The 12,689-nt window shown below is 44.7% G+C and overlaps 1 protein-coding gene across 6 annotated transcripts in view; it reads right to left on the reverse strand.

The window, feature by feature from the left end:
* PLAGL1 (PLAG1 like zinc finger 1) overlaps positions 1 to 12,689 on the reverse strand; it is a 187,546-nt gene that overhangs the window by 105,360 nt on the left and 69,497 nt on the right. For 2 of the 6 annotated variants that reach the window (XM_064596994.1, XM_064596989.1), the window contains exon 1: positions 4,068 to 4,181. The exons of 3 other annotated variants lie outside the window; for them this stretch is intronic. The gene's annotated coding sequence lies outside the window, so the exon portion shown is untranslated. Of the gene's footprint in view, positions 1 to 4,067; positions 4,182 to 12,689 lie in introns of those variants that run through there. One more of the 6 variants, XM_064596984.1, reaches the window with a different exon arrangement.

The following is a 12,689-nucleotide window of genomic DNA, read 5'->3' on the forward strand; positions in this document are numbered from 1 at the left end:
GGAAGCTTTCTCAAACCTTTTGGGAGACTGTGCCACATCCATTTGGCATTTACATTCACCCCACCACTTGTTTCTTCACTGCTTCTTGGGCTGTTGACTTTTTACCTTGAGCGTCACTTACAGCACCCAACACTATCCTAGGTACATGCAGTTTTGATTGAGAAAGTTAAAAATGCTAAATTGAGGGGCACCTGGGTGGCTCAGTCGGTTAAGCGTCTGCCTTCGGCTCAGGTCACGATCCCAGGATCCTGGGATCAAGTCCGGCATAGGGCTCCCTGCTCAGCAGGGAGTCTGCTTCTCCCTCTCCTTCTACCCCTCCCCACTGCTCGTGCTCTCTTTTGTGCATGCTCTCTCAAATAAATAAAATCTTTAAAAAATGCTAAATTGAGAGTTATGAAGTTGGGAATCCTTTGCGTGTAAAAGGAGAAAGATGATCCACGAAGATTAAAGGCACACCTTCGTTAAGGAAAAAAAAAAAATGAATGAAAGCTGGGGGCTGCTCTCCAAAACGTTCTTCCTTTATACTTTTCTGCATCTTTGTTTTACATCGAAGAGATTCTTGGTCATACTTCTCCATTGCAAATTACCAATTAACATTCTAATTAAAATCTGACCCACAACCATGAGGTCTCTACACAGCCATGATCCATGATCCCCTCACCCACCTCTCCAGGGACAAGACATATGTGACGGGATACGCAGGGAAATATTTTTGCACCAGAACCACCAGCTGCAGATGAAAGCAGTTAAGTCACTGAGCAATAAGGCTACTTTTCTAGTAATATTACAACACATTACTGGAAGTTGGAGAGAGGGGCTCCCCCTTTTAGAGCTCTTCCATATAAGACTTCCATTTATGGTTTTCCCATGGTCTCCTTCTCCCAATCCCATCCGTAAGCCTAAGAAAAATGTAATTTTCATAGAAATCAACAATGAGAAGGGGAGAGTCACTGGGGGCTGGTGTTAGTGGAAGAGTTGTAACAGACACCCACTGTTACAGCCTTTGGCCCTTTAAACACCAGGGAGGGGCGACTTCAGCCAGAACCCCATCAGTAAAAGTGTGGAGCAGGAGAAAGGCAGACACAAAATTGCAAAAGACAGAGCTTCTCCCTTCAGTTCAGCTACCCATTACCTATATGACTTTCGAAAGCCAGCCTGGCCCAACTCCAACTGGAAAAGGAGGACAGAGCATCTGGCCAGCTCACTGGTGCTTCCACTAGGATCAAGTAAGGGGAGATAAGAACAGCAAGAGCAGAGGCCACCGGTGATTGAGGCCTTATCACAGCCAGGGGCCTCCCAAGCATCATAGCTGTTAATCCTCGCAAGTCTCCTGTAGATCATATTATCCTCATTTTACAAATGAGCAGACGCAGGTAGTTAAAGTCACCAGTCAAACTCAGAACTGTTGGGCCCATGCTTTAACTACCACACTATACTGCCTCCCCCTATGTTTTGAAATAACTTTGAAAACTAAGAGTCCATACACATCGAATTCCTGAAGAAGCTGGTGGCCATGTTTGATTTACCCATTTCTTTTTTACTCTTCCCTCCCAACAAGTACCCCCCTCTCCACCACTGATTCTATCAAAGTCCGTTCTCTTCCCGACCTCCTCCTCCTAATTATTCCTTTTTTATTCCCCTTGCAGCTTTCCTTTTGTGCTTTCTCCTGTTAAATCATTTTAAGCTTTCCTAATTAACATAATGAAAACCACCCCAAAAGGGGCACATTTTTAAAAAGTGCATATAACAGACTTTATCTGAATATTATTTTTAAGTGGAGCTAAATTATTTAGTAAGAATGTAGGACACTTTGAAAAGTTTTTTTTTTTTTTTAACAACTCCTTTCTTGGATTAACTTTAGACACAGCTGAGACTTTTACAAAGATAAAACGATAGAAAGCCTAGTAAATTTTAAAGAGAGTCATCATGAAACCAAAAGTCATTTCTACTTTAGATTGTCAGCATATGATTACACTAGAATTTCATCAGATTGAAAAATAAGAACACAGATTTGACTACACATAGAATCCTCAACTCTCAAAGCTTTTACAGAAGGGTGTTTACCCAGCTCCAGGGTAATGCCGTTCCCCTGAGACTGATGGGGTTGCTCTTTCTTCTGGGCCACATGGAACTTTGTTCATTCTATACCTTTATAATCATCTTAACCAGGCTATATCGTGGCCTATTTTACACATCAGTCTCCTCCACTTGCCAGAGACAGCTAGAACAACAAATCCAGCATTTTATTCATCTCTGTATTTCTAAAATGCCTGCTACACCAAGATCCTCAACACAAATCTGTTGAGTAATGGAACCAAAATTCACATTTATCAGGGAAACATGCAGCCTTCAACCTGACTGGGGTTACCACAGGGCAGGACACATTGGTGGTCACTGGCTCTTGATTTGCCTACATGAAAATAATCTAAAGTCTTTGGGTTTTTTTAGAGGAGGAAATATATATGGTGCCTTTTTCAAACCATCATCCACAGATGGGGCAGGCTGGAGCTTGCTTTTCTTCCAGATGATTCTGATTTTCTGAGTTACAGTTTACACCAACACCGTTCCAAATCAGACTACCTGAAAACAAACACTCCTTTCCCCTGGCAGGGTGTTTTCCTCCAACCCCCTCCCACTGAATCCAAACACCGCTGGCAGAACCAAAGCCTGTGTCCTTTGTTGCCACCGTACCAGAATTTTGGATCATTTTTCTGATTTCTCCCTTTTCGACACTTTGTTCATTCTACATCTTTATTATGATCTTAACCAGGTTACTGGTTACTTAACCAGGTTACAGGTTACTATTTTACAGGTGAGGAAACACTGTGCTTAAAATTTGTTCAATGATCACACTGGGAGTAGAACCCCGTTCCTCCACCTCCTGATTCCTAACCAAGTGCCCAGGGCAAAATCCCTGGGGAAGCTTACACACACACACACACACGCACACGCGCGCACACCAGGGCTTCAACCCCAACACTTCTGATTCCGGATCTTTGGGGTGGGCCCGACAGGTGTACTTTGACAAACTCTCCAGGTGCTTCTGGGAGGTGCCTCAGGTTAGGCCATCCGGCACCAGACAATATAAACCTTGTAGGGTTATTACGCATCCCCTGAACACCTCCCAGGTATTTGTTTTCATTCAAAGTGGCCAGACAGACGCTCAATACCACGATATTGGAATAAGTCTGGTAATTGTCACTTCACTTATTTTTCTCAGTAGGAGGGGTTTCTACAGACATCTTCACACTTAAGTAAACGAAACCGGGGGGCCACTCTCCCTAGGGTAAGCCGCTCCCCCCAACACACACACCACCCCCACCCCCAAGCAGGGGCGCTGTCGCTGATAACAGCTGAGCACCTGCAAAAGCTACGGCGACCGCCGCCAAAGGCCGCGTGTCCCGCGCGCCGTCTAGCAAGGCCACCCTAATTCTCTGTGCCTTGTCGAGGGTGTTGGGGGCACCACGGTCCCCGGTCCCTTTTCTCCCGAAGTCTGTGGGGACTTCCCCCCCGCCGTCACGCGGTCATTTTCTTCCCATCATCTCGGTCTCTCAGGGGACAAGCTACGTTTGAACTTGAGATTCTCACGTTTGGGTGGTTCAGAAATCACCCCGCGGTAAAGCAGGCAGACACGCCCGCACCCCGCGCTCCCAGCCTCCGCGCACGCAGAGCTTGGATCCGGCAAAACACGCCCCCCGCCCGGGAACTGCGGGGCGGGCGGTAGGTGGCGGCTCCTCCGCTCCCTCTTCACCGTCAGCCGCCCCGCCCCGCCCCGCCCGGCGCAGAAGCGGGCAGCGGCCGACCCGAGAGAAAGGGGAAGCGCGCCCCGAGCCGCAGAGGCGGCCCGCCGACGGCCGGTGCGCCCCGCAGCACGCGGGAGCGGCCTGGCCCCGCCGCCCGGGTCCCTCGGCGGCCCCGCCCCGCCCCGCCTCGCCCCGCCCCGCGGGCCCCCGGCACCTGCAGCCCCGCGGCCGCTCGGCCCGCGCCCCGACCTGCGCGCCGCGCCCCTTCCCCCCCCGCACCCCTCCTGCCGCCGCCCCGCCCCGCCCGCCCGCCGAGCGCCTCACCTTCGAGTCCTCCCGCCTCGCCGCCAAGTTTTCCCCCTTGGAAAGTTCTGGGGTCCGATGCCGGGGCCCGGCGCGGGCAGCCGAGGGGAAGCGGACGGCCTGGGCGGCCGCCGGGCGAGCAGCGCGGCTCCGACTCGGCGGCGCGGAAAAGGAGAAGGGGAAGGGGAGGAAGGGGCGGGGAGCCTCGGCGGGGTGATCCCCTCCGACCCCAGCCTGCCCGCCTTAGCCGCTCGCAGGGGCTTGAGCGCTGCTTTTCCGCCCCGCCGTTGGCGACTCTGGTTGTCCCAGTTGTCAGCACCGCCAGTGGCTAAGAGTTTGGGCTGTGGGGTCAGGCTGTTTTAAAATCTTGCCCCACTACTTGGAAGGATGTCATCTTGGGCAATTTACTTTACCCCTCTTTGCAAAAGGAGGAAAACTATAGTACCCATCCAGGGCGAATCCAGATTTTGTGGGTCCTGAAACTGAAACAATGAGGGGTGGGGGGGCTTCTTCAAGGGAAGATACAAAATTAGACTCAGGGCTTTGGAAGGAACTTGGACAGGAGAGGGGGCCTGAACCTTCACTAGCTTTACACCTCAAATGCCTTGTTGGGAGAATTAAATGAAATGAACCACGCGAAACCCCACAATGGGTCCTGGCACACTCGACAGGTGTTGTTTATAGGGATGATATCTTTGTAGCCGGTCAGGTGGACCTGGGAGGAGAAGAAATAACACTGTCAATTATGTGCCAGGTGTTTTAAATACATACTGTACTTAATTCACGTTATGCCAATTTTACAGTTCAAAAACCTAAGGCTCAGAAAAGTCCTAAAACGTGCTCATGGTCACGAGGAACCAATTCTGCCACATTGCAAGTACCTGGTTTTTCCACAATTCTACCTTACAAATACTAATATGTAAATGTCTTCTATAACTTTTTTGTTTGAACGAGAAAAGAAAGAAGAAATTCCCCCATGAGAGAACAAAGTGCCTCAGAAATACCTGTGTTTCTGAATTTTCACTGCAAAATTTCCCCAGTTCAATACAACGGCAAATGGATTGCCCTTGAAATCACACCCACTGCATGTGAAGTACCCTGTTGCAAAATCAATAAATGGCTTTACTTAAATGTGTTCAGGTTACACATTTGCTTGCTGGGCTAGCACTGTGTGTTTACTTTGTCTATCGATTATTAATACTACTGCAATTCAGATTGATGGGTTTCTAATCTATCCCCAAAGAGTTTTTAAACTAAGACGAACAATAACATAATGAACTCTCCTTGTGGAAGGCACTTTACATACCTTTCTCTTAGAAGCTCCACATCTTTTTGCTATAGATATAGTTACCCTCCATTAACTGACGAAAACTCAAAAGTATATTGCCTCTAAGTTCACACAGATACCCAGAATTTGAACCTAGTTTTGGTTGGGACCTAAGCCTTGGCTCTTTTTTTTTCTACACCTTGGAGAAAAGAGAAGAAACTAGCAAAAATACATGAAGTCACTTATGTCTTGTAAAGTGAGGGAGAAGAAGATGTCAAATTCTAGTGGTACTTTTCCTAAATTAACTTTCAATAGCAGAAACCTAAGACATAAAGCTTAGACAATTTGGTTTTCTAGAGTGAGGAGAGTGACAAGTATAATGTCAGGCACATAACAAACAGTATATTTGTTGAATGAACTAATTCATAAAAGAATTAGCGAAATGGTACTTGGTGGCGCCTATTAAGTCACAGTTTTTCGGTGAATGTGATTCTTGTAAAATGACAGTATAACAAAGAGGGATCCGTTTCCCCTCCCCTCCTCTATTTTTTTTTTCACTGTGTCTACTTTTGGGTCACTATTTTTTTTTAATGTTTTATTTATTTATTCATGAGAGTCAGAGAGAGAGAGAGAGAGAGGCAGAGGGAGAAGCAGGCTCCCCGCCTAGCAGGGAGCCCGATGCGGGACTCGATCCCAGGACCCCAGGATCATGACCTGAGCCGAAGGCAGATGCTTAACCATCTGAGCCACCCAGGCGTCCTTTGGGGTCACTATTAACCAGTAAAATGGGCAAGTCAAATTTTAAGAGCAAGCAAAAGGGAGGAAAGAACAGAGAGAAATAAAAGGACCATAGGCAAGAGAGGAGAGAGAAGGAGGAGGGACATCCTTTCCTTTGCCTGCGTCTCAAGGGGAAAGATCTTTTATCTGTTAAGAAATACGAAAAAAAATTCAAAAGTATGTGAAATCCTCTAAATTGTGAAATTGAAGCCATAGTTTTATTTTTATTATATTAGTGTAAAACCAATAATATTTTGTTAAGACAGAAAACAAAACCTGCATCTAAGCAATCTGTGCAAACCCCCCCCCCCCCCCACTCCGCCCCGCACACACACCACCACCACCATGTTTGTTCTGCAGCGGCTTTGGATGAGGTGGAGGCTGGGAGGTCACACGTTTTGATATAGAAGGCAAGTTCACTACCTCTCCCTCAGGCAGGGAAGCGTTCATGCAGGAAGTGAACTTTCAAAGACTTTCAAAAACGAATTCAATAAAGGAAGTGAGAGAGGGGGGTATACACGCAACTTTCAAGGAATAGGTGATTTTTCAGAAATTCCAAGGAGGGGATGAAATGGTGGTTCTAAGGAAGGGAATCACAGCTAACGTTTTAATGTTTACCCAGGCAAGCTGACTCCAGAGTCCAAGCTCTTTAGCCCATGCTGGTAAGCACTTGGAAGTGGAGGAGGTTAGACCATCCAATCTAAATATGGCAGGCTGGAGAATAGAAGGTGAGGGGAAAGGAACTCTGGATGGTTTCTTGAGTGATCTGCAGAAGATAGGAGGCTCTTGAGCCTGAAGCTTAAAGCCAAGTCTAAAGAAATGAGTAAAGGGGGTCAAAGGGTAAAACAACAAAACTACAACAAAACAAAAATCTGTTGAATGAAAGAATATGTTGGCTGAACTGAAATCTATCTGAATCATCTCATATAAAGCAAGAATACAAAATTGACTTTACACATTCAACTTTCATTCAATAAAATTATTTAGTATTTTAATCTAGCATTTTTATCATAATGTATACATACAGCTCTTTATGAGTAAACATAAAGTTAAGCATATTGAGACAAAATGGTAACTCTCATTCTACATTTTTTTCTGTTGAAAGCAAGTTCAGCTCTGATGCTCAGTGATTGAAGTATCATAATTTTTTTCAAATTAACTTCTCTAGGGCGCCTGGGTGGCTCAGTCGGTTAAGCAACTGCCTTCGGCTCAAGTCATGATCCTGGAGTCCCTGGATCGAGTCCCGCATCAGGCTCCCTGCTCAGCGAGGAGCCTGCTTCTCCCTCTAACCCTCCCCCCTCACATGTACTCTCTCTCTCTCTCATTCTCGCTCTCTCAAATAAATAAATAAATCTTTAAAAAAAAATTACCTTCTCTAAGGGGAACCCTCCTACACTGTTGGTGGAAACTCAAGCTGGTGCAGCCACTCTGGAAAACAGTATGGAGGTTCCTCAAAAAGTTGAAAATAGAGCTACCCTACCACCCAGCAATTGCACTGCTGGGTATTTACCCCAAAGATACAAATGTAGCAATCCGAAGGGGTACGTGTACCCCAATGTTTATAGCAGCAATGTCCACAATAGCCAAACTATGGAAAGAGCCTAGATGTCCATCAACAGATGAATGGATAAAGAAGATGTGGTATATATATATACATATATATATATATATATACACACACTCATCTTGCAGCCATCTGAGACAAGCCTTGAAAGTAAGTTCCTTCTCTTATTAAATCTGCTACCTACAAATCTGGAGTGGTTGGCCTCTTGGCTTTTCCTTGCCCTCCATATATAAGGGGCCAGTTTGTGAACTAACACTACCATAGCTGGAATTTTTTTTTTTTTAAAGATTTTATTTTTATTTATTTATTTGACAGAGACAGAGACAGCGAGAGCAGGAACACAAGCAGGGGGAGTGGGAGAGGGAGAAGCAGGCTTCCTGCTGAGCCGGGAGCCCGATGTAGGACTCGATCCCAGGACCCTGGGATCATGACCTGAGCCGAAGGCAGTCGCTTAACCAACTGAGCCACCCAGGCGCCCTACCATAGCTGGAATTTTAACAGAATCTCTCTGAAGTATTGTCAGGTTAAGCAGACAATAATAGTAAGGATATAGGAGTTTTGAAAAAAATAATTAACAGGCTTGATCTACCAGATACACATTCAAAAAAAATAAATAAAGCAAGCAAATTTATTCCCTAAACTCGGGATTGAGAGAACAGCTCTCTTTAGTTACCTTCCTGGTTAGGACAACCCTCATCTCCTCATCAAATTTCACAGGCATATCCAGTAGTCCTCAACTTACGAATACAGTATCTGAGTTATGTATGGTTGACACAGTTGTGCACTCTACATGATACCCGCTCCCCCCACCCCAACTACCTTTCATACACCAAATTCCATTCTGGGCCATCATCTGCTGAGAGATGATACTAACTACTGAGTGATTGGGGCACTATCAACTGCTTACCAAAAGGTCAGGCTTTGTGGGGAAGCCTGAGTTGTGCTGGGGGCTTATGCCCACTGCCCTATACCAAATGACAGTGTTCTGAACCGCTGCCTGCCACAGACGGCATCTTGAAGGAGGCTGGGGAGTCATGTTCCAGTGCCCAGAACCTACTCCACCCAGGGGGTGGTGGGGTAGTTCTGATGGTCAGCCTCTGTCCAGTAGTGACATCTTCAACTCCGGTCCCCTCTTCTGTTCCAACTACACAGCCTAGCATGACCCTGGGAGCCAGGTTTAATCTCCCTAGCTGCCCAGGACAAGGGGTAGCCTGACACCAGCAATGTGCCTATCTCCCCGCTTGCCATTGCAGGGTGGGGGGTGGGGGTGGGGAGGCTCTAACTCCCACTTGCTTCCCAGGCTGGGCTCAGGCTTAAAGGAGCCAGGGCTTACTGAAACCCTAATGAGGAATTTTGTAATCATTTCTTTGTTGTAGTAATGAGAGCCATTTATAACATTTATGGTTTTCCTTTCCTTATACATTTGCCTTTTGAACACATTTCCAGGAACTCATTAGTTAACAATATAAGGGACTGTCTTAGCCAATACATTACTCCAAGCATATAGATTTCTCTTCTCATACCACAGCCTCCTGTTCTGCCCCTCCCTGTCTTGCTTCCTTTTTTTCCCCTTAATTTCTTTATGACCTTTAATCCCTAGAACCCCTTCCTATTTTCTCAGTCCATTATCTCCATTCTGACTTCCCTTAGCTCCCAACCCAGTGGAGGTCAGTTGTTTGTGTGTGTGTGTGTGTGTGTGTGTGTTGTGTTTTTAACATTTTTTTAGTGCACGTTTCCTTACCACCAGGAGACTCTCCATTCCGTAGACCTCCCTCCATTCCCCGTCATCCGGAGTCTCTCCCCATCTACTTTCATTGTTACTCTCCCTAATTGTTACATGTTACTAGAACATCAGAAGAGTATGTGGATTGGATCCACCGTGAACTCATACAATCTGAGAAGAGCATCTCTCCCTTCTTAGCATCCTTTTCATCCTCTTTCCAACATGCTCTTTTCCAGCATGCTCTTCCTCAATCCTATACCTTTTCCACCCAAGACCTCGGTTGATGCCCCTCCTCACTGTCCACAGACAGGATTGCCTTCAAGTAGAAAAGTACTCCCCCCCCACCCAGAGCTTCCACAGATATTCTTGCATCTTTCCATTCTTTATCTTTCTTCTTTCTGAGAAACAATTCCTCCCTGCAAAAGCTAATCCCTGTGCCTGAAACCGCAAACCCTCAACTTCTCCAGGGTTGGACTCTATCAGTTGTCACCTTTTACTTGCATTTTCAAAGTCCTCCACTTTGTTGGCTCTTGGGTCTCTGTCTTCAAGCTGAGGCTTCGATTACCCTTTAAATAATAATTATTAATATTAATATAAAAATTTCCACCAGCTCTGCTATTCAACCATTGACCTGTCTCTATGTTCCCTTAGCATCAAACTTTATGAATGAGTGTCTATTCTCATTCCTTCAGATTCTGGCCCTTACCCTTTGCAGAACGCCTTAGAACAGCACACCCACCACCTATCCCCCGGAATCTGGGCTTCCCAACCATTCTACTTTACCTCCTTCCTTAGAAATCAATAATCAGATCCACTTGGCTCAGTCTTAGCATTATTCACTTCTCTGAACCATTTACCAGGTTGACCTGTCCTTCCTCCTTCACACTTTCTTCCCAAAAGCTTTTTTTTCCCTAAGAGATTTAGAGGATTTTTTTTTTATTGGCTATATGACAATTACTTGATGTTACCCTTATTTAGAGGTGTTGGTTCCTTTGGTAGTCCATCAGGTTGAACACTTTAAAAAAGCCAGACTCCTAGGCATTCCATGCCATCGATCAATATTCTAAAATTATGTAGATTTTATATGCTTTTTTTTTAAAGATTTTATTTATTTATTTGACAGAGAGAGATAGCAAGAGCAGGAACACAAGCAGGGGGAGTGGAAGAGGGAGAAGCAGGCTTCCTGCCGAGCAGGGAGCCCGATGTGGGGCTCGATGTGGGGCTCAATCCCAGGACCCTGGGATCAATGACCTGAGCCGAAGGCAGACGCTTAACAACTGAGCCACCCAGGCGTCCCTTATGTGCTCTTTCAATATTCTCTATCTACAGACTTTCTGGGGAGAGGGAGGAGGAGTTGTAAATATGCCCAAGGAAATAGCTAACAGCTGTAAGTAGAGGCAAAGCAATTATCAAGAAGCTGAAGGAAATCCTACATGAAATGATCTGTCTGTCCAAAGCTATTACCTCCGTACTGAGGAAAAGATGCCAACCCTGGAAGAAAACAATTCCTCACTTAGCTTCTGTGATTCTGAATCTCCTGGTTCTCCAGACAGTTCTTCATCTCCATCCTTTTCTCTTCCCTTTTCCTGAATGTAGGCAGTCCTCCAATGTTCTAGCTTCAAATCTTTTCCTTTTTCTGTCATCTCTTACTCTCCTTTCTGCTTGTGTTCTGAATAAACTTATTATAAACCGCTTGTAGGCACACAAATTCCAAATCTCTAGCCCTGAACGATCCTGAGTCATCTTCCCCTCAGATCCCACCTGTCCTTCTAACTCAACATTCCAACCTGAATTCAGTATTATGTCACTATAACTAGTTTCATATTTCAATTTTTGTAATAACAGCACTGCCAATTTCCTAGACACCCAGATTTGAAACCTCAGTGCATTTTTTGCTTCTTCCCTGTTCCTTCTCTCTCATTTCATACTTCTTAAATTCTATCAAAAGTGCACTTAGAATAAACTTGGCGTATATAGCCTTATGATACCTATTTTTGTCTTGAATTACAGTATGTGACATTTGTAAGAGAAAAATCTGTAAGAAGAAATTTATTTATTTATTTATTTATTTAAAAGATTTTTATTTATTTGACAGAGAGAGAGAGCACAAGTAGGCAGAGTGGCACAGAGGGAAAGGGAGAAGCACGCTCTCTGCTGAGCAGGGAGCCTGACGTGAGGCTCGATCCTAGGACCCTGGGACCATGACCTGAGCGGAAGGCAGCCACCTAACTGATTGAGCCACCCAGGTGCCCCTGTAAGAAGAAATTTAAATAGTATTACTCAGATACTTAAGTTAACATCAATGATATTCACTCCGCAAAAATATTATTTATGGCAAGTACAAGATGTAAAACTCAACTTCTACCTTTAAAATTTAATTTCAATGGTCTAAAATTACATGCAGTTGAAATATTTTTACCTACTAGAAAAAAATAGTAATAGTTTAAAACTATATATCAGTCATTTTACAAGGTAACTTAATTTCATTATGTGTTAAGGACTGAATTACGTTCACTCAAAATTCCTATGTTGAAGCCTTAACCCCCAAAGTGACTGTATTTGAAAATAGGGCCTTTAAAGAGGTAAAGGAAAATGAAGTCATAAGCATGGAGCTCTAATCCAATAGGACAGGTATCTTAATAAAAAAAGGAAGAGACACCAGAGATGCACGTGCACAGAAAAAAAGGCCATGTGAGGACACAGGGAGAAGGTACTATCTGCAAGCCAGGAAGAAATCCTCACCAGACACCAACCCTGGGGACACCTTGATCTTGGATTTCCAGCCTCCACAACAGTGAGAAAATAAATTTCTGAAGGATCATAGGGGAAGGGAGGGAAAAAGAAAACAAGACGAAATCAGAGAGGGAGACAAACCATTAAGAGACTCTTAATCATAGGAACCAAACTGAGGGTTGCTGGAGGAGAGGGGATGGGGGATGGGGTAACTGGGTGATGGACATTAAGAAGGGCACTTGATGTAATGAGCATTGGGTATTATATAAGACTGATGAATCACTGAACTCTACCTCTGAAACCAGTAATACACTATATGTTAATTAATTGAATTTAAATTTTAAAAATAGTAAATAAATAAATATCTGTTGTTTAAGCCACCCAATCTGTGAATTTTTTTATGATGGCAGCTCTAGCAGACTAATACGTTATGAACATTTTAAATATACAAAGAAGAAAAAAGAGTAAAATGAGTTCCCCCCCCAAAAAAATCATTGCTAAAACTTAATAATTACCAAGATTTGGCCATATGCATATCACATATATTTTTTCCTTTCTTTCTTTTGCTGACGTATTTAA

The sequence above is a fragment of the Mirounga angustirostris genome, unplaced genomic scaffold (assembly GCF_029215605.1).
Source record: "Mirounga angustirostris isolate CCGP_5_RB_7025 unplaced genomic scaffold, mMirAng1.0.hap1 SCAF_8, whole genome shotgun sequence".
Taxonomy (NCBI): domain Eukaryota; kingdom Metazoa; phylum Chordata; class Mammalia; order Carnivora; family Phocidae; genus Mirounga; species Mirounga angustirostris.